The sequence below is a fragment of the Lepisma saccharinum genome, chromosome 2 (assembly GCF_977018435.1).
Source record: "Lepisma saccharinum chromosome 2, izLepSacc3.1, whole genome shotgun sequence".
Classification (NCBI taxonomy): domain Eukaryota; kingdom Metazoa; phylum Arthropoda; class Insecta; order Zygentoma; family Lepismatidae; genus Lepisma; species Lepisma saccharinum.
The window spans coordinates 56,966,455-56,989,112 of record NC_139230.1 but is presented as its reverse complement, the minus strand read 5'-3'; the positions used below and the strand labels follow the sequence as shown (position 1 = coordinate 56,989,112).

Below are 22,658 nucleotides of genomic sequence, written 5' to 3'. Positions count from 1 at the left end.
CAAATATCCTGAGGTTCCGACAGAAGCCGTTGCTATGTGTTCTTGCAACGCTACGCTTGGAAATTGATTTTCCTTCATATGAATTTTGAATCCTGAAATTTCCGTACCTGGAGTATGTTTTCTCGCATTTCGCAGACGTTAGATAAACCTAATAAAAGGTGAAGATATACTGTTATGCATTTGGTACTGCGAAACTTGAAAGCTGTAACAGCAGACCTACAAAAAACTGTTGAAAAATTTTCGATATTGTTTAATATGTATAACTACGCACTGTACACAACAATACAGAGACAGCTGTTTCTCTCAATGTCGACAGCATTGTGCCAAGTGGTTTGGGTGACAATAAAGCAAGCTAATTAATTTATGTCTTGCTGACTTCTTAATTTCAAAGTTTGGTGAGAAGTTTGTTTTTAAGTCCAGTTTTGTGGACAGATAGGCTGATCGAGACTGAAACTATAGTTTAAAGAGGGATTGCAACAACTATGTGACTCCAGGCGAACAAACCCTGGACCCCTTGATTACAAACCGACAGCATTACTACTATGCCATCGGTGACTATTCATTGCCCGAACAACTACAATGAAAGAGATCTTTGAGAATCTATAGGAGCCATTTGAATCCTGTATGGCTGTACACAAAACAAATACAATGTTTCCTACGCCATATACAGGGAGGTTATTGCAGCATGCCACCGCAAAAGCGTCGGCCGCTTACCGGCCTTGTCATGCATCAGGTGCCGGCAAATTGCGTAACAGATAGCCCGTTACACAAACCGCTTGTTTTGTAATGTTTCCACTTTTCACAATTATAGTTACAATTACAACTTAAATAAGCACGTACCTTGTCGTAAGGATGCTGGAAAAGGTGTCCTCTAAAATACAAATATTTCTGGCACTTTATTTTTGACATGTAATCTTTCTTAGACACCGCGAGAGCTTCGGCCGCTTACCGGCCTTGTCATGCATCAGGTGCCGCCAAATTGCGTAACAGATAGTCCGTAACAGAAACCGCTTGTTTTGTAATGTTTCCACTTTTCACAATTACAGTTACAATTACAACCTTATTTCAGACATCTAATCTTTCTTAGACATCTCTACTTTATCCTCGGTTGACAGAAAGGGAAGACAGCATCGCGGCGCATAAAGCAAACCGAAAGTGTAAAATTATATTTAAAACTAATAATAATAATGATGATCACTAACCTTCTGTGTTATAAATGATGTTGAAAATGACCTCCTTCAACACCAATACATTTCCGGCATCTGCGTATGAAATTCCTCTGAACATCCATAAGCTCCTCAGGTGTGATTCTGGCAATTTCTCTTCTTATATTTTCTTTTAAATCCTCTATTGTACGCGGGTTATTCTGATACACTTTGTTTTTTAATGTTCCCCATAAATAATAATCACAAGGAGTAAGATCGGGGCTACGAGAGGGCCACAACTCAGTACTGATAATTCTGTCCTCAAAAATCTCGGCAATAAAATTAAGTGATTCATAAGCAGTGTGAGCAGTAGCAGAGTCCTGCTGAAAAAAATGACTGCTGGCATTCAATGTCCGTTAATTGTTCAAAAAAAGGTTGTAGTATGTCTCTTCGATACCTTTCACCATTGATAGTACCTTCATAAAAAATAGGCCCTATTATTCTGTGCGCATTCAAACCACACCACACACCAATTTTTGCAGGATGGAGCGGAACTTCATGCACAAGGTCAGGTTTTTCTGCGCTCCAATAGCGATTGTTTTGTGAAATAACTCGGCCATTCAATTCGAACCAAGCTTCGTCTGAAAATATGATTAATTCTGGATTTACTCTGCCAGCAACAATATTATCCAGCATCCAGTTACAGAATCGAACTCTAGTCGCGTGATCGCGCGGTTGCAATTCATGAACCACTGTAATTTTGTAGGGTTTTAATCTAAGTAATTTAGTGGAATTTCGTGCTGAGGATTTTGAAATGCCTGTTTCCTGAGCAAGCCGACGGAGGTATTTTTTTGGAGTATGTTCAAGTCGTTCACCAATTTCGTCTAGCTTTTCTTCCGTAAGAACACGTCGTCTGGAAACACGTTTCTTAGGTTCAAGAGATCCTGTCTCTCGTAATCTTTTAACGAGGTTGTAAACAGTATGTCTGTCCCGAACAGGATTGCCAGGAAATTTTCTTACGAATCGCCTGACTACTTTTCTGCAAGAGTTCGTTTTCACGTAAGTATCGTACATAAAAACTCTTTGTTCAAGACTATATTTGTTTGGCGGCATAACTAATAACTCAATAACACAGTATAAACAACACGAGTACTGATAAACGCAAACCGAAGTGAACACGTCTAAACAACTGGTAGCCGACAGCTGTCGCATTCGCGTAGTATCGAGAGGCTTCTCGCGGCTTACCACTACTCCGATAAGCCGCTGACGCTCTTGCGACATCTGAGGAATTTCGCTTCTAGCGTCGGCTCTATAGACACTGGATGGACCAAATTTTGAGGGAAGCACAACAAAAGACTACTCTATGAGGATATGTAATGCTCCTGCCGCAACTTTGAAAAAAAAAAATATGGAAATTACGACGTTCAGAAATTTTGCGTAATTACGGGGAAAATAGAACTTTGGGATTTGGCCCCCGTTTCCCCCTGGACTCACAATTGTCGGAATTTACATAAAATGTTGCTTTTTGTTCATTCTTACATTTAGAATTTAAATTTCTTAAAAAGATGCAGTTGTTGAGCAGTTATAGCCTTTTATATTCAGTTTATCCCATAGTAGCAAAAGGGGAAAAGTGCTTATTTCAAATGGCGCTCTCAGAAAGAAAAACGCACACAGTGTATGATCGCTACTTTACTTCAAAAATATTCACACGTTAAAATTAAGTGACACTGTTAAATAATTCGTTTATCTGCGCTTTCGTTTTGCATAATAATGTATACGTAACCTCCCCCCTCGAAAATCTTGGGCACGCCACTCACTCTAGTGTTCAAAAGGATTAATCTTGTGTTATCTGCAAAATAAGAGTCACGGTTTTGTTTATTCGAAGGCAAGACAAGAATGAAAAATTGAATCCTTTATGTTGGATGAGTCATTGCTGTCAGAAGCGATATGGGCAGAAATAAAGTGCCAGAAATATTTGTATTTTAGAGGACACCTTTTCCAGCATCCTTGCGGCAAGGTACGTGCTTATTTAAGTTGTAATTGTAACTATAATTGTGAAAAGTGGAAACATTACAAAACAAGCAGTTTGTGTAACGGGCTATCTGTTACGCAATTTGCCGGCACCTGATGCATGACAAGGCCGGTAAGCGGCCGACGCTTTTGCGGTGGCATGCTGCAATAACCTCCCTGTATGATTTAACTTCATATCAATGATTATGAAAAAAATACTCACATATATAGCTCCGTCAGCATATACTTCTGGAATGGGTAATCTGAAATACGAATGAAATATGCATAATTATCATGGCATGGTAATGAATCATATTTACATAACAAAATCAAAAAAAGTACAATCGATGAAGAAATTGGTTTTAATTAAAAAGGAATAACAATAACTGACCTATTTGAAAACGTATGTCTTTACAACTGGTATCCTTATCTAAAACGTATTTTTGGAATTCGTAAGTTATGCGTACACAATTTCTAATACTAACTATCTAGCCTTCTTAAACAAGAAGGTTCATGGCTGCAGCAACACAGACCTTCGATCTGTCCCTATCCTGAGCAAGATCTATATACTCTTTTCCATCCTACTGATTTCCTTTAGGTCCATCTCAACGTTATCCCTCCTAATACTGCAGTATATATTTCTACAGAATGGAAGCAAGTGCTATACAGAACATGAGCTCGCGACAGAGGGGGTAAAACCTCCTTCCTTAGAGAATTTCCGAGACCAGTTTTTTTTTTTTAAATTTTAAAGTTTATTTGTGCAATACAAAGTACATTTTTGACATGTTTGCCGCAATCGAGTTGCACATTAACATACGAAAAGTGATCAAAATGTTTCGTGGCTGATCAATTAGAAAACCTTGTAACTTTCGAACGAATAGTAGTTTCGGAACAAATCATTTATGTTGTTTTATTTATAATAGCTTTGAAAATACAACGGTATATAGTACCCTACATACTACATAGTACTTACGTTACTTACTTTCAAAGTCGGAGGAAAGAAATTTTTTGTTAATCTGTTTGAATTCAAGGCCAAATAGAATTTTTGAGTGAAATGATTTGGCAAAATGTTCTAATTAAAAGTTGTAGATTATTCCTAAAGCTTTAAAACAGTGTGTACTTGTAAACACCGAAAGTTGCGTCACTTGGAACCGATAATTTCTGGGAATGGGATTAATTTAAAGCGTTGCTTAGGCTTACATTAGATATCGTCACCATATCTTTAATCCAGGAGGCTGGTCATTTCGATATAAACTAGATTTCTCTTTTTGGGAGAATTTAGGGAGTTTCCGAACCAAAAGTTACTCCTTCACGAGAAATCGAGACGAGACACAAGACGGGACAGACTTTTTAAAATTCGAGACGTGACGAGACTGACCACCTATCTCGTCTCGTTTTCGAGACGAGACATGAGACGAGACGGCTCGTGAAAATCTCGAAAAAATATAAACAAAATAACTAATCAATTGCAAATATTTATTTATTCGGAATAAAGCATTTTCTTTGGAAACCCAAATCAGTTTCTATTACATGAAAAAAGATCTGTAAGATTCCCCCTCGAAAAATCCTAATTCGTCACACGTTGTCCGTAACGAATTTGCCCAGACTTTAGCCTCCCTGTATCTTCCTACCGAAATTTCCTCAGAAGACCTTAAATCTGGCAACCATCTGTTACCCCAAGAGCTCTCTTCCATTCATCCTTGCGCAAAACGATCCGGAGGTAGTCACTACATTGTTTACCACGGCCCTCTTCCACCCATACTGGCGACAATTGTAATAAAATTTCTCTCCCAAACAGACCCTTCTTTCATTTGCGACACTCTTCTCATAATCCACAGCAGCCTCGAGCGCTGGTTGCAAACTCCAAAGATTTCGCACTAAGAACCTAGTTAAGGGTAAAGTTCCAAGTGCATATAACACCGTGCCATGAAGGCACATTTACGGGATGTGGGAGAAAGGTCATTTCGGAGTCGAAGTGATCAGCACCACACTCCGGCCGCTTTTGCCCTCCAGGATTGCCCCCATGCACCCATCCCATTGATATGAGGCTGGTTAGCCCCGGAGCTGCTTTATGCGGGGACAATGCAGAAAAATACCGACTTTATTCATGCACTCCGGGAATCGAACCCGGGTCTCCCGCCTGGCAGTCAAGACGCCCTACCGACTACACCTCTAAAAACCTAGTAAAAAGCTAATGCACTTAGATACTCTGCTTTGACGCAACGAACTTTAAATTGCCTGAAGTCATAGGAGTAATAAGCGACAGCAACAAGTGTAGCTTGGAAATAAACCCACAGTAATAAATGCATCCTTCCGAACAGAAGCGACTTGACCGACAAGCGGCACTTGTATCTTTGTCGCTTGCGTGTCGTTCGGACTGGGTCGTTTTTTAATATTGTGCACAGTGTCGCCTCTGTCTGTTGGTAGCAGCCCGTAACACGTGTCGCTTCAGGATTTCACCAATCGAACGCAGGTTTGTGCGGCCTGCCATGTTGCTCCGGTATGAAAGCTCCCTAAAGGAGCTTGTCGCTTTGCTGCGAAAACCCTGTGTCGCCTGTCGCTTCAACTTGAAAGCTATTTTGGGGAGATTTTACACCGAAGCGATAAGCGACACGTATAATTCGCACTCAAGCGACAAGCAACACGATCCCCTTCAGTCTGAAGCAAAACATTCACCCCGAATCCGTGAACAACGGATCGAGGCGACAATATACACGTGCACCTTTTCATGTGCCTTCTGTTCGAAAGGTTGTATTGACTACTGAAAGTTCACTTCCAAGTGATACGTGTCGCTTGTCGCTTATAACTTTGGTGTGAAATCTTCCTCACAGGAAACTTTTCGAACCGAAGCGACACAACAAGCTGCACGTCTCGCTTGTCGCTTACATGTTGTTCTGCTTAGGCCATTTTCTGGATACTGTGTATCGTCGCGTGGGTTGTTATCCGCGCATGCACGGTGAATACTTGCTTATAAACTGAAGTGTCCCTGTCGTTTTTTGCTTCACCGTGACACTTCTGTGTCGCTTGTTACATTCAACATGCCACAGGCGAGAAGCGACAAGTACATGTTTCGTTTGCAAACGAACCCTTAGTAAACGTAGCCTTCCGAACCGAAGCACCACGCGACTCTTGTCGCTTCCGTGTCGCTCAAACTGAGTCGTTTTCTTAATATCGTGAGTAAAATCGCCTCGATCTGTTGATACTGCCCGTTCGGTGAATACTTTTATCATAGACTGTGATCTTGTCGCTTGTCGCTTCAGTATAAACCCCCGCGTGGCTTGTCTCCTGTCGCGTGCTCCTTCTGTCTGAAAGCTCCTTACGTGTACGATGGATAAAGAGTGGATGGGAGCCAGAAAAGCAAGGTAGATTCTATACACTATCTAGCTATTGATACTCATGTTCTTATGATTAAGGAATCATATTTATTCTCACTATACAGTGAGCAAAGTGATTTAAGGTTTAACCCATTGCCGAGAATAATATTTTGTGATGTCTCCCAGTTTTAACTTTTGTTGGCATAATATCCTGTATTACTTTTACGAGGCGAGACGAGACAAAACAAGACGGGACGAGACAGAATCCTTCAAGACGAGACACGAGACGGGACAAACGAATATTTTCGAGACGAGACAGACCAAAGTCTCGTCTCGTGGGGAACGGTTGAAATGCACGCGCAAGTGCAATATCAATTTATAACCAGATGGTGACCACGGGCATTTTCTTCGGTCAAGAGGGTAAAAAATGTTATTTTGAAACAAATAGCACGAGATTATCACAATCCTACCTACTTACACGAACTTCTAGTTGGAAAACAGCTTGGTTTACATTCCCCACGTAGTAAAAGCTAAAATAAGTGCAATATCAATCTATACCTACTTAGCGATCAACTTACGAGGTGAACTACATATCCAAGGTAAAAATCAGCGAAATATAATAATTTCCTAACGAGATTATATTGGCGTCTGTTATAGCCCACACTCAATACCGAGATAAAATTCAATATTATTACTTAACGTGGAACTTAATGGGTGGCGAAAACTTCTATTATATTTCTTACATATTAATTGTTAAAATGAGTGAAATTCCATATATATTTCCTGGAGGGGGCAGTGTTTTCATCATAGGCCCACACTAAAAAATCATGGAATTATTCTTAAAATAGTTGCATCAGTAGCCCCCCTCGGTACTTAACGTGCAATTTTCTTATTAGTAAGTTTTACAATGACGTGAGTATCACAAATTGCTTTGGGAAAGGGAGGGCGGGGTTGTGTTGACCCTCGGCCTACCTAACTGTTATCAGTTTCCATTCTTTAACTGCAAACCGCATAAAAATAAAAATAATGTACACTGAAACTACATTCCTACTAAACTGGCTGCATAGCACCTCATATGGTGTAGTGATGGTAAATATAATTGAGAGATGAGTTTTCTGTTTGTCGAAAGCAACCAATTTTATGCCGCCTGTTGAAATACTGTACTAAGATGATTCACAAGATAAGCAAGGTGTCGCCGTACAAACGTCGCACGCAGTGACCAACTTTTTCTTTGTAACGTTTTGTTCTTTGGGATCCTGTTTCGGTGCTAATAGCTCTCAATACACGGCAATTTTATCTTTATGAATGCAACTGACTTTTTTTTTCTACTGGAGAAGATACTAAATTCAACTACAAGCCTCAAAAAATATCATTATATCATTCATTCGTTATATGAATATGCTGGACACCGTGGATGTGTGGATAGCATTGTCACATTACGAAATTAGGAATGTAAGTTTCAAATCCTGATCAAAAATTGATCTTTGATCTAATTTGCCAACTTTGCATACCTCGTCGTCGCAATTAATCTACAGAGTTAGAAAGCAGCTTAAAATAACCAAAGTAGAATACAAACACAATCATGTGTGAAAAAAATAAAATCATATTCTCCGTAGTATAGGATTAGATTTAGCTTGCTAACTTAATGTAAATACTTTATAAACTTAACATTTTTTTCTTCGACTGCATTCTTAGTAGTTTCTTTCCACATACATGGACTTTCAAAACCACAGAAGCTTTAAGAATACCGTAACTGCTCCATCAATATGGGTTCTCTCAACCTTTACACGAGTCCGAATACAAATTAACGTGTGACATTTTCGGAAGACACTTAAATGTCAACCTATCCCCGATGCAGCACATCCTGGAAACGGCACTCCTGCAGGCTAACGTGGCGCTGGTGACAGAATCCTCTGTTGAGTTGTTTTGTGCAGCCTCAGCTTCTATCCAAAGTGTGGCACTTACAGTGCTTAGATGATTCTGTAAAGTGCTCCCCTGTGCTTTGCACTACGCCATGAAGGCGTATAGGGGGTGTGGAGTTAGAGCCCCACACTTTCTTGATCACGGCCGAAGGTTGGGGTGATATGATCAGCCCCTGGCTGCCTTTACCCCCCAGTTTCCTCCAGGTACCCACTTTATACGACGCTGGGTGGGCGCCGGAACCGCTTGAGCAGGTGGAAAAAAAATCCCGGTTCTCCCCCGCCGGGGATCGAACTCGGGTCTCTCGCATGGCAGTCAGACGCCCTAACGACTGAGCGGGTTCCTTTGTTTATTATAAGAAGTTTATTATATTATTCTAGTCATGACTTTTGTAATTTTAATCTGCTGACTCTGTGCGTATGTGCTCATTTCTGACCTACACTTAATTTTAATATTCAAATCAAATCAAGCAAGCTGTGTCTTCGACAAAGTAGGCATAAGTTAGGCGAAAATTCAATTTCGATTCTTTTGGTTTCAACATCGTAGTTTGATGAGAAGACTTTTCGTTAACTACTAAGTAAGTAGAGCAGAGAACAAGTCAATATGTCAAGTAGGTTCTGAAGAAGTTAATAAATAAATGAAACCACTCCCCAAAACTCTTGTCCTGCCGCAAAGAGCTCTTCATGGTGTATACATAAGAAAAAGTTTGAGACAACCATTCCAAGTCGTAAAGCATTAACCTAAGAACAAGCGTGTGCATTCCCTTCTCCCCGGCTACTATTACGCTCGCATTCTCACATTTAATGGCAGGGAAAGGACGCGGTTCACACGCAGTACCAAATGCTGCGTTGGTCGTTTCACGATTGCTACAGTGTTAATGACAAAATAAAGCCGAAACGTGCACGGTCTTTTGCGTGTGCTTACACATGCACGCAAACTCCCACGTATTTGTGTATGTGTGTACACAAAGCTTGATATCTTCTTTGTCGGGAAATCCGTCGGACACTCACAACACTACAAGCGGAGAGCAATGGAATCCATTAATCTTTAGTTCTTCTGTGCAGTGGGCATTTGCTTCCCCCATATCAACTTTTTTCAATCATCCCTGCTATCGCACTGGCCTCCCTTCTGTCACGTCCCTGCATTCTGGCGAGGGAGAGTTCTACAATTCATATTTCTTTGTCGTTACTTCTATTGTCTTCTTCCCCTACATTACACACATTACATTTTCCTCTTCGTTTAGCTTTTTCTCGTATTTTTATCTTGACCGATACCGCTTCAGAGTGTCACTTGTAATACAGTCTGCGGAGGGTTTTATCAAAACGCCGGTGTTCTTTTCACAGAGCATGTATTTCCAGTTTTGTCAGGGAGGAAATGCCCACAATCAGGGGATGGATATACATTCTTGAACTACATATATATATATAACGATTACGTCAATTTACATTCCCCCAAAGTACTGATTTCGAATTTAATCATGGAATAAACTCTGGTAATAAAAGGGGTCGAGTATATGATCATCTACTTGTCTACGCTACTTGACCGCCAGGAGCCATAAACTGTCCACGCACGCGGGAAGCTCCTCCCAAGTGTTGAATTTCTCACCCAAGTTCATGTCCATTGTTCAAGTTACCACAACCAGAATTACATATGGGAGAAACCTAAACTTTCTCCTTAATCTCTCCCGACGATTCCGCACGACAAACAAGGGTGTCGCCTGTTCACGACGATGTATATGGGCAAGGGTAGAAAAATACATGGCGTCTGAATATTTATTTGAAACATACCCCAATAAAGGTATTATTATTATTATCATTATCATCAGTGTCGCATTCTATTTCGAAGACCTGTTCATGGTTATAACACAGACAGATGCACTTACATCCCGAACTATCACAACTGGGGACAAAAAAAAATGACAACATATCTTTGGTCATAAGATTCACCTTGACCTCAAATTCGCGAAATTCACCACGTTGAGGAAAGATGTGAAGAACGCACATTTTACGCTACAAAAATACTGTGCGTGGTGAACTGATGTTGAAAAATATCAATTTAATTAATTGGAGAGCATCTGTGATCTCAGTACAAACATGAAATGAATTATACGATTGTCTGGACTAGAATAGAAGATATGCCATGAAATCAAACGTTTCTAGGTGATTATCGTTCTTCGTAATAGTTTAATACTGGTGACATCATGTTTGTACTGCTATCTCCATACGGAAAACTATTCTTATCATCTTCACTCGTGCAAAGACTTCTGGCCTTTTACAGCTTGCATATGTTACTATTTATGATTTTGTACATACATAAGAAACTTTTGTAAAATAGAAGGTGTAGGTTAGTATATGGAAGTAAGAGGGTTGGGAAGTGTTGGGGCGGTGGAGATTATTAGTTGAATATAATAGGTCAGTGTCCTGAGAAAGTTTGGGAATCACTGGGTTTAATTTTCATGCATCACTATAAGTGGTCGTTACGAGGAACAAGAAGCGCTACTTCTAAGTCTGTGGTCTTCATTAAAGTTAACATCGAAGCACTTGCTTTCAGAAGTCAATAAAACCACAACAAACAAACACGTCGGTGGTATCAGGAAACAAAGTGTAAAGAACTGTGAAATCCCTCCCAAGCAAGGCACGCATCGCCAGGAAACCTGAAAGAGCACGCATACCACTCGTGTCAGTAATGAGAGAGCTCCACGTTGAATGGCCGGGTCCTAATTATCGCATTGATCACGCTACCTTTCTTGGTTCCACTCCTTGAACGAAATAAATCGGGACATTAATGGATGCAATCAAATTAAGGTGGTGACAGATTTCGTGGTGAATACAGGCCTTGATTCCGTTACTCGTGGAAGCGAACAACTCTGCCTTTAATAAGACTGGTCCCAGCGTGCTCATTTAGAACAGCCAAGATAGTCTGAATTTCTTCAATCCTGGCATACTCGCTGAATCAAAACACTTCTGTACTGCTTAATCGACCCCAACCAAGAAAACGCAGCAAAGGGCACGACAGCGTTGATTAGAATTTTAAAAAGTTGAATGTTGCATCCACTCATTCATTGCAGTATGTATTGTTTTGTCCAAATCGAACCAGAATCTCACCTTCACGGGTGATAAAAAGTTAATTTAATTAACTCGCTCATCACGAACGCTGACAAAGGATAACAATAATAACTGAGCAACCTTGATTATCATTCGCAAAATGAAATAAAAAATATAAAAAATAACTAACATAATTAATAACAGATTGTTAATAAATATATTACTGAATCGGTAAAGTTCATTATACGAATTTAAAACGCTGCGCACCAAGAAAATTTAGCCACTCCGTTCATACTTTTGATATTATGTATTAATTTTGAAATTATATGTATTAGTTGTTATCCTAGTGTGGAAAGAATTTCCAACTGTTAATATGCTTCGAGAAATGTGTAAAAAAAATCTGCAGGTATTTTATGCATCATAGAATGGGAACCACATGTGCGGGGGAAAAGTTCAAATGATGTGACAAAAACTGACACTGTATTAACGATTGAAGAAAAATGGATATTCTGTCGAAGACGACACGTCAAGAAAAGTAAGCCAAGTGTTCAATCCAAAGCTAATGCAATGCGTACCTGTGATTTTCGTCTTTCACTATATCAGTTCTTCGAACAGTTCGACAAGATTCGAACTGTCATCATGTTACATTCTTCCTTGTCAGTTTGTGTGTAACAGTTATGCTCTAGGAAACAAGTTACAATGTACTAACATTTACTACATCAAGAAATGGGGAACACCTTTTACTACACTAGTCTCCACTGTATTCGGGTAAATGATATATAGGTTAGTAGTATCACCGCAAATGGGGGTCAATGTCATAGATTCTCGATTTGAAAGAAGTTACATGCATCTTTGATGCTCAACCTCGGGGTATTCATTATATTTTAACGATCACGAATATCCTCCAGTCACACGCTAAGGATCGTGCTGTTTCTTATTTTCCATTCTCACTGTTTTTTAAGTGCCCAATTTGCAAAAAAGTCTGAAACCTGGAGAAGTATCTTTCATATTCTACTCACTTTCGCCTCGAACAAATCAGCCATTCCCTGAAGCATTACTCCCATGTTTAGTATCAACAGGTAAGAGCATATAAAAAACAAAGCAATTAACGAGCATTAGGTTAGAGAGAATGGAGTTTTTATATAAGTGAAATATGAGATAGAAGAGAATATTGTGAAAAACCTAACGTAAGCTGCTTGTCCAACAGAACAAAACAAACTTATCATTGATTTTTTCAGAGTAGTTTCAAGATATTTTTTAATGTATTTCACATTGAATTATTTTGTTAAGCAAAACAATCTCTTCGTCAGGTAACGCTAATGTAGACGATAAACTTTTTCTCATTACTGATTCACAATCCACAGAGGTACCTTAAAAATTGGTTGTTTTCTAAACTGGCATTTTCCATGAAAAGCAGACACAGGTTCGAATATAGAATCAAACCCATGTCGACACCTTGGCTACCGAAATTTGATTTAATTTCCTGTTTTTTTTGGGGGTTTTTTTGTTGTTGTTTTTTTTGTTTCATGAAGAATTTGTTTAGTCGAAAGGAAATCTCCATATCCATTAATGGAAAAACACCAGAAACATTTGCTTCGTACAATTTATATCATCCTGTGCACAAACTAGGTAAGCACATTGAACAGATAAAACGTATTGTAAGAGACTCTTCCATCCATGTTTATGGATGCCTGATGGATTTTTTTTCCCAAACATAAGCAGTAATGGATCTGCTAGAAAAGGAAATAGCGACTACAGCGACAGTAACCTAATTACCAACTCCAAATATTATAACGAGACTCAAGGGAACTTTCGTGCGTGACGCCGACTTAGCAACATGTGGGGTTATCTTATGGTTTTCAATTAACAATTAATTTCTTTATATTTTATGACTTGGTTTATAGTACTCTGAATAGATGGTGTATTATCAGGTTTCCAATCTTAATCAAAAATCGATCCATATATGCACACCTGCATAGAGGTCTAGTTACGAAGGCCAGGATAAAATTTTGAAACTATGGAAATGAAATGATCCTATCCTACACAGAGAAAAGTATTTGTTTTGATTAACCAAAAAAATGGTAGTGGTGAACAAATCGTTTGTTTAAATAGGCATCAACCAAACAATTGTTCACCAGTACCAAAAGATTTGGTCAAGTTCTATTTGTTTGTCGTAAACAATTTTTTGGTTACCAAAACCAAATATTATTTTGGTAAATCTAACAAAATGTAACCCATTTGTATAGGAAAACCAAATAATTTATTCATACTTACTCATGTTATAATATGGCTAATTTTAGCTAGGGTGGATAGTTTGTAGAAACTAACTGATCTCAAAATACACATTCAGAATAGAAAGTTCACATGAACTAACAGTTTTTGGAACGTGTTTGTTTTTCTGCGCCACACTTACCTTCTACTTATATAGTCCAGAATCAAAAAGGTTTCTCATGGGAGATTCACTTTTATTCACTGCAGTACATTTTCTTCTTTAATTTGTAACTTTGATGTTCACATATCTTTCGAAGAATGTTAAAGCACAATTTTTCACTATGATTACAATCAAAGTACCATTATTTGTTGTACAAAAACTTATGTTTCTTCTACACATTTTGACAGATCCATCTAGCGGCCGGTGTAGGAAACTCAGTATAAAGTAAGTATGTTCTGAGCTTTTTTTTTTTTCAGAATATTAGGTTACACAGCAACATAAAAACTCGCTTCGAGTAATTATCTATCTACACGAGTTTCAATTTTCAACAAAGGGTTTTCATACTACACGCGACTAAATTGGACAATCGTTATTTCAAATTCGAAAGCACTCTCACGCACATATAGTAAATTTAACCAAACGTTTTGTTTCTCTTTACTTACATATGTATCATTTTGTTTACGAGTACCATATTTCGTCTGACCAAATTTTTTGGTATTCTTAAACAAAATTATTTAATAATTACAAGCAACATTTGGTTATCGGAAACAAAAAGCATAACCAAACAGCTCAACCAAACTTTTTTGGTAATTCCAAATAAACCAGTTTTTTCTGTGTATTACTAGGTGAGTCTATGGCAAATCAAGTAGGTGTTGTCCCTCGACCTGGTGAGTGGGTCTGAAACCTATTTTTATGAAACCGGCAAGAAGGTTTATAATAATAAATTATCAAGTTTCTCCAATTAATAGAGCTTATTGAAAATAAATTATTTACGAAACATGATATTTTAACTGCTAATAACTCCCAGCATTTAAGTTTTGGTAAGAGGAAGTATGCAGTTGCTTGCTTTTTTGTTTACACATTATTTTATGTATAACGGGCAAATGAAACTTGTTCATTTTGTGCGCCAAGTGTTTTACTAACAAAAGAACCCTTATTCTTTAGCTCTTGGGGGTAATTTCTCCGTTTTGCAAGAAACTGCTACCAATGTTGCAGCCTGCATATACTTAAGGGTCTATTAATCAATCTCCCACTCAACAAAAGCATCACGTTCCACAATGAATTTGCCGCTTCTGACGTGCACTATTTCAAAACGTGAAATAAGGCGAATTTCAACGTCGCTAGATCTGCATTCCGCCAGTTGTCTTGGTGGGTAGACCCCGGCCGCTTTCACAAATCATAACAATTAAGTTTGCGCATGCCAAGACTGTTTTCGCAGACGACGAGACTGAAAAGCGTTCGAAAAGATGGATAGTAACTGGCTGTTTGCGGCCGCCAAGTAGCACAAAAGTAGCTTAGCCACGGAACACCGTGCCGTTGTCACTAACACAAGGGTGCGAGGGTTGAGGGCCTCCCCCACTTAACTTAGTCAACTTCCGACCAACTTTTCCCTTAAGTTTGTCCAAAAGCCTGCAGCTTGTATTCAAATCTCACTCTCCTTGTCTCCTAGGTAATAAAGCATGTTATGAGAGAAGTTTCCGCAGCCTTCTAATCCGAATTAACTGAGAGCGCATTCTGCTGAAGAAGTCGTTTCTCATGCACATGGAAGAAGACTGGGAGGAAGAAAAGGAACTAAGGCCGCAAAGAGAAGAGAGGGAACAGGGAACATCCTTGAGCGTTTACGTCATCCTGTCTCCCCCGACCAAGAAGCTAACCCACAAACAAGTGCCTTTAAGAGCAGGCATTGACGCCTCGTTCAGATAATTGCATCGTTACTCTGTACCGGCGGCGAACCATAACGGGGTGCACATGACGAGAAAGCCGGATTAGTAACTTCTTCGGTGGTCTCGGATGATAAAGCTATTTTTTACGACAATTTCGGGGAAATTCGCAGTTCACCCATGTGAATTGTATCGCGCCAGCATCAAGCTGATCTCGCTTGGAACCGCGAATGCTGTTTTATGAATGATGGCTGGTTTCAGCTGGGAGCAAAGTTGCGACTTCCCGAAACATCCGTGGCCTTCATGCACCAGTGATGTTGAGGCTCGAGATTGGCCTAGAAATTCTAGGACGATTCTAGACCCCAAAATTCTCCATTCTGCCTAGAAACGTGACTAAAACAGGATATTTGAAATTTTAGAGCTTGTTGCTGCCATTACGGCAATAATGGTATGTTGTTACTCTTGAGAACTTGAGAAATGTGACGGATTTTGTTTCTCACACTAGAGGAAGTGCAGGTATTGTGGAATACAGTTTTCATTTTAAATTCATGAAACTAACTTCATGCAATGATAGTAATTCTTTCTACTCTCAATTGAGTGTGAAGTATTTTCTTCAGGAAACAAATTATCAGCTGCACAGGATGTATTTGTGAGTTACAGTAATAATTACAATTAACGACAACTGGAAAGGAGCAAGCAAATTTAGTTCTTTATTTAGCTTTCCCTATTCACGCAGTTCTTAAAATGCCTGCTAATGTTACATAAATATGTAGATAAACAGCCATCTAATATGAAACGTGGAGTATCGGAGTAAGTAAAAAAAAATGTATGTGTGTGTTTTTGTGCGCAATTGAAATTTTACATCAATATTTACCACACCAACGACGACTTCGAATGCGTCTACAGCTACTTGAAGATTTCCAACCTGTCACAACGCTTAACATTATTTCATTTCATAGTGTATCTTTTCAATTTTGAAAACTCGATCTCTGTCTCGCAACTACAAATTTCCAACCTCGACATAAACTTTTTGTCAAGTATTCCAAATGCATAAAATCTATACTCAGGGCTTATTTTCTCCTTTACAGACATCTGAGTTTTCGGTTTTGTGAAATTGAAGTATCGAAAAATATGATGTTTTCTTATGAGAAGTATCTGGTAGTATCTCGAGGAAATAGAAAGTCCTTTGTAAAGATTCTCAGAAAGCTGTGGAAGAAATAACATCAAACGGAAGATTGACTGATGAATAGAAAGGAACCTTGAATCAAGATGAGATTAGTTAGTCACGATAGTCGTGCATCACGAGATTTCACCCCTGAAAGTCATTTCCCTATATTCCCAACTGCTTCGAGAAGACTCATGTTTGAACCTGAACGAAAATGCTCATTCAATAACGAAAAAACTGACATCTAGAGCGTTAGAAAGAGAGAGAGAGGAAGAGGGGGGAAAGAAAACGTTTCATGTCCCTAGAATAAATCTGCATTAAAAACAAAAGCCTTTTAGATTGCCACTACTGCTCTACTGGCAACTCGACGTTCCTTCAAGGGCCTCTCTGATGGCTGTTCCCTTACAATCAAAGTATCCCGGGTTCGAACCCCGGTGAAGGTACTGTACATTGCGTAGTGGTTCAAATCCCACTTTAAACTGTAGCCTATCTAAGGATAAAGTGGATGGACTTAACAGTTGATTTTGACGTCCTTTCAAGACAAATACATGTATTAACTAGCACACAAAAATGCTACTATTCTTGTATCTACGGTAAGAGTACTGCATTTAATAACAAAAATCCCCAGATCTCTAATTTTATGAATTAAAAGTTCAATTTGGCAAATATTGTCTCTTCTTACATTTCAAAACTTCAATAATTGTCAAAACGAAAATATCACAATCAATAAAATACATTAAAATAGTATTTTGTTCTTATTTCAAATTATTTTTGATAGCATGGGTGCTTTCATACATACAGGGTGGTGCAAAATTTCGTTTACAACGCTTGGGAGGTGAATCGCCAAGTAGAAACAAGGAAAAAATGCCATGTGAAAAAATGTCGAAATCGGCACCGTTTGCGAGTGACAGGCGTGCGAAAATCGCCTCACACCATGTTTATAGCACAATAACTCAAGAAGGAAGAAATATATCAATGTCGGATTAAAATAATACAAATAAAGTCGTGCCTGACAAATACAATGGTGCAGCAATTGAGGCCCAGTGTAAATTGCGCAAGGGGACTCTCAAAGAAAGTGGGGAATCCCCTGATGGAAAATATAGGAAATTTACTACTATTTTCAACATAATGTTGAGATCGGAATGTAGGCAGTAAAAAATGACGACGTATGTCCACATGTCCCACTACTGCTGGGACACCGTCCCACACCCGGGAAAAAAGAAAATAACTGAAAATCTCCTGTTGTACACGGTTCACACTGCGGTACGAAAAGAAAAGAAACCAAGTTGTCGCATGTCCCACTACTGCTGGGACACCATCCCAAATGGAAAAAAATACCGGAAAATCATAAAAAAAATGTTTTCAATCCCTTAATGTTGACACACTACTTTGCAGTACGAAAAACAAAAGTTAAACAATGGCTACATGACGTCAGGCTGTACATACTACAAGAGAGCTCCCTAAAGAATGTGCTTAATCCTCGAAGGAATGAAGACGGAGAATGGCGAGAAAACGCACACAATGGCATGTAACATTTCCAGGCACAGCACATCTTGAAGGGATTTCATTGAGAAGCGCACAACCTCCGCACATACAGATCGATGGTATGAAGTACAGCGATCTTCAGCATCTTCACTCGCACCTTTCACTAAAGGACACTATGCGGTGCTGATAGGGGCTCACAATCACCGGTATACTCAGAGACGTTGTTGAAAATGTCCGCCATTGACTTCAAGACAAAGATGGCATCGGCGAAGCACTGATTGTCTGGTACGCGCAAATACCTATGGCATGTCACCAATTGTCCCAGTAGCGGCACTAACACGAGCAACGAGGTCCTGAGCACTTTCCACAAGGGTTTCATTCACGAGCCTTTTCATTTCTCCCCATACAAAGAAATCCAGTGGTGTGAGGTCGGGGGAACCAGGTGGCCACGGTAAAGGTCCACCCCTGCCAAGTCAACGATCGCCGAAAATATCGTTGAGTAAGGCCCTGGCTCCCCGGTCGAAATGTGCGGGGGCGCCGTCGTGTTGAAACCAGATACGTTGTCTACCTGCCAGTGGCACGTTTTCCAAAAGTTCGGGTAATACGTCATGTAGAAACACCCGATAATTCCCACCACACAAAGTAGAGGGCAAAATTGAACGGGCCTATCAAGTGGTCACCTACTACGCCACGCCACACATTCACTGCGAACCTATGTTGATGATGGCGCACAATGATTGCATGCGGATTGTCCATATCCCAGACGTGGCTGTTGTGGCTATTGAACATGCCTTCCCTGGTGAACATTGCCTCATCGGTCCACAAAACTATTGTTGGGAAATCTGGAATGGCAAGAGGTTTGTTGCAAGTACCATTGGGAGAAATTCCATGCGTAGGGGAAAGTCCATTGGGCAGTATGTGGTGCACCTTATGAAATTTATATGGGTGCAATCCCTCCTCCTGAAGAACGCGGAACACATTGCTATGGTCGGTTTGTCGCGTACGAGCAATGACACGTGTGCTGGTGCCAGGACGGTCTCGTATCGCGCCCGCAACACGTCCTCTTCAAATTGCACAGTGCGCACAGTGCGGGGTCTTCCACAATCCCACCTACGGGGTAGTAGAGATCCAGTTTCACGCAGTCGAGCATCAAGTCTTTGAAAGAGTGCATGTGTTGATAACCGCCTATTGGTTCATGAAAAGAACGCCGTGCTTCACGGCTGTTTCGGTTTGTCTCTCCATAAACGAGATGCATATCAGCAAGCTCGTGGGTAGAGTACTCCGCCATTGTCCTGTTCGAGAACTGCCCAGCAACAGGGGCACTTTCCCTCCGAGTGACGGATCACAACTACCGTCATTAGCACCCACGTAATGTCACACAGGTCCACGCAGTTGTTGCAAACCGAGAAAGAACACGGGAATACGTACTCTACGTACAATATTCCTTGGCGCAATTCAACCAGACTAAACTCCACGCTGCGACACGCAGAACAGACATGAAGAACAACGGTCGACTACACTCTGTACGTAGTATCCACCAACGCTAATACGTAACAGGTGACCTACAGTTCCAGCGTCTCTAGTGGGGCTTTCTGTATCAATTAGCTGAAATCAATCTCAGCGTAATCTGACGGCATAGCGTCATTATCGGGTCAATTTCCTATTTCCCGAGTGTGGGACGGTGTCCCAGCAGTAGTGGAACATGTGAACATACGTCGTCATTTTTACTGCCTACATTCCGATCTCAACATTAACGTTATGTAGAAAATAGTAGTAAATTTCCTATATTTTCCATCAGGGGATTCCCCACTTTCTTTGAGAGTCCCCTTGCGCAATTTACACTGGGCCTCAATTGCTGCACCATTGTATTTGTCAGGCACGACTTTATTTGTATTATTTTAATCCGACATTGATATCTTTCTTCCTTCTTGAGTTATTGTGCTATAAACATGGTGTGAGGCGATTTTCGCACGCCTGTCACTCGCAAACGGTGCCGATTTCGACATTTTTTCACATTGTATTGTTTCCTTGTTTTTACTTGGCGATTCACCTCCCAAGCGTTGTAAACGAAATTTTGCACCACCCTGTATATCTTTATAATTCTCGATTTTTAACCTAGTGACATGCATGAATGTAAAAAGCCTTTTAGAATTCTGTCTTTTCTATTTAAGTAGTATTTTGACAGTTACTTCAATCTCACAGGCAATCAACACAATCAAATGCGAGAGAAGAGAATTATGAAGTGTTTTCTCCGAGTTATTCCACATGTTTACATTAGCGTAAATATATGGTTGTAGTCCAATCAAAATAGTGTATTCCGTCATATTCTATTGTGTCTGAAATCAACGCAAGAAAACTAAATCGAAAATTGAGGTGCGAGATAAGAATATTTTTTTTACAATTACGTTGCAGGACAGAATATGACCAAACTCCATCCATGCAGCCGACGTTTTATTTGTTTTAACAGCTACGTATTCTTCTCCAACAAGTTGAATTTGCATTTACCACAACACTCATTGTCTTACAAGATAAGATAACGAGTATCAACGAAAGCTGATGTTTACATCACTAACGCAAGCTGAAACGAAACTACTCCATCCACTACAGTATTCCCTTTCCAAGGCCAGTGTCATTAATTAACTACGTGGCCAGTTAACAAAACAAAGCTCGTTGTACGAACAACAATTCCTGCGAATACTGTCTTGTATTAAGTCGAGAGAAATTCCCTCTCCAAACCGAGTCTGTCAGCCTCAATCCAGGAAATGGGAACGCGCCTCCAACTGCATCCATTGAACCTTTCATGTCAAGCGAACTTCATTCCCTTTCTCCGTTTCTTCCTCGCCGCTGAGATCGCACAAAACGAGGTAATCTGAAAAATTGGGTTATTGTTGTCCGTTTCGACTGACCAACGATATGATCCTTTCTCTGCAACTGAAGCCAGTGTTATTTTTATTCTACGTTTTAGCGCAGGGGATTGTGCTCCAAACCTCACCGAGGTTATTTTCTGGCAGACTAATTTTTCACGCTTGCCACCTTTATGCAAGCAAATGCGATGCAGCAGGGCGAGAGGTAGCAATTTGAAAAGTTGAACTTGTGTAGGATTCCTTTAAAAGTGGCCATTCTCTTGTATAATGGCGATGATAAATGGATATTTTTGTTGTACACATAGGAAGTGTATCATTCCTATGTTGTTTATCTACTAGCTCACAAAACTGAGCGTACACCTCTATGTCTTCCGTAAAAAAAGCACAAAATACTTATTTTCATTTGATATAAGAAAAAAAGGTAAAGTTCTCCCCTGTGCTTAGCACTACGCCATGAAGGCGTATAGGGGGTGTGGGGGTAACGCCCCACACTTTCTTGATCCGGTCATGAGTGGGGGTGATGTGATCAGCATCACGCCCCTGACTGCCTTTACCCCCCAGGGTTTCCCCCAGGTACCCATGTTATTCGACGCTGGGTAGGCGCCGGGGCCGCTTCCAACCTTAGAAAAGTTCCAGGATTTGAACCGGCCGGGGATCGAACCCGGGACCTTGAGCATGGTAGTCAGACGCGTTACCGACTGAGCCACCGCGGCCACTTCATTTTCATTTGATATATTTATTCAAAATAAAAATGAACGTTTGTTTGGTTGCACTTTGCAAATCGTAAGTTGTATTTGTTAAATTTTAAAACTACAACAGTTATAATAGAAAATAGATACTAATCATATCCTGCGCCACAAAATTGAATGTACACAAATAAAAATTACCTTTAATTGGCAAAATAGTGTGTTTCTAATATAATATTTGGTCTCAGTAAATTCTATTACCTTTGCTTCCATTTGACGTTCCCGAGGCAATTCCTCCCGTTAAGCCCACAAACTCTTAAATCGATTGAAATATAATATATAGGCTGTTGTTACGAGGAAATCTGACACGATAAACATCAAGCATATAGTTATTTAGTGCTTTACACTATTTATATTTTGAGCCTTGGCAACACTGATTGAAGTTAGGCGCGATTTGACGTTTGCACGGAATCGTCTGGCATTATTGACCATAACGTACATCAAATGTTTTGTCGATAGCTTCATTTGTGTTGTTTATGTCGCCTTGGAGATTGCGCGACAACAATAAAATGGAATTAACTCGTGAACATTTTCGTGCGATGATTTTTTACGATTTTCGACATGGATTATCAAGACAAGAGTGCATCGATCAACTTACTTCCACATTTGGCGATGGAGCCCCATCCTTTGCCACTGTGAAACGCTGGTATAACGAATTTAATCGTGGCCGCCATTCGCTCACCGACGAGATTCGCGAAGGTCTTCCAAAATCAGTTGTTGTTCAAGACAACATTGATGCTGTGCAAAACCTAATACTGCAAGATCGTCATGTGACATACTGTGAGATTGAGGCAACCATAGGCATTAGTTCCACCAGCATATATAAAATATTACATGATCATTTAGCTGTGAGAAAGGTATGTTCTCGTTGGA

General features: G+C 39.9%; 1 protein-coding gene across 2 annotated transcripts in view; it reads right to left on the bottom strand.

Moving 5' to 3' along the window:
- LOC145984049 (protein O-linked-mannose beta-1,2-N-acetylglucosaminyltransferase 1-like) overlaps nt 1-22,658 on the bottom strand; it is a 570,971-nt gene that overhangs the window by 467,661 nt on the left and 80,652 nt on the right. For both annotated transcript variants that reach the window (XM_083117391.1, XM_083117388.1), the window contains exon 3: nt 3,379-3,418. The gene's annotated coding sequence lies outside the window, so the exon portion shown is untranslated. The remainder of the gene's footprint in view (nt 1-3,378; nt 3,419-22,658) is intronic.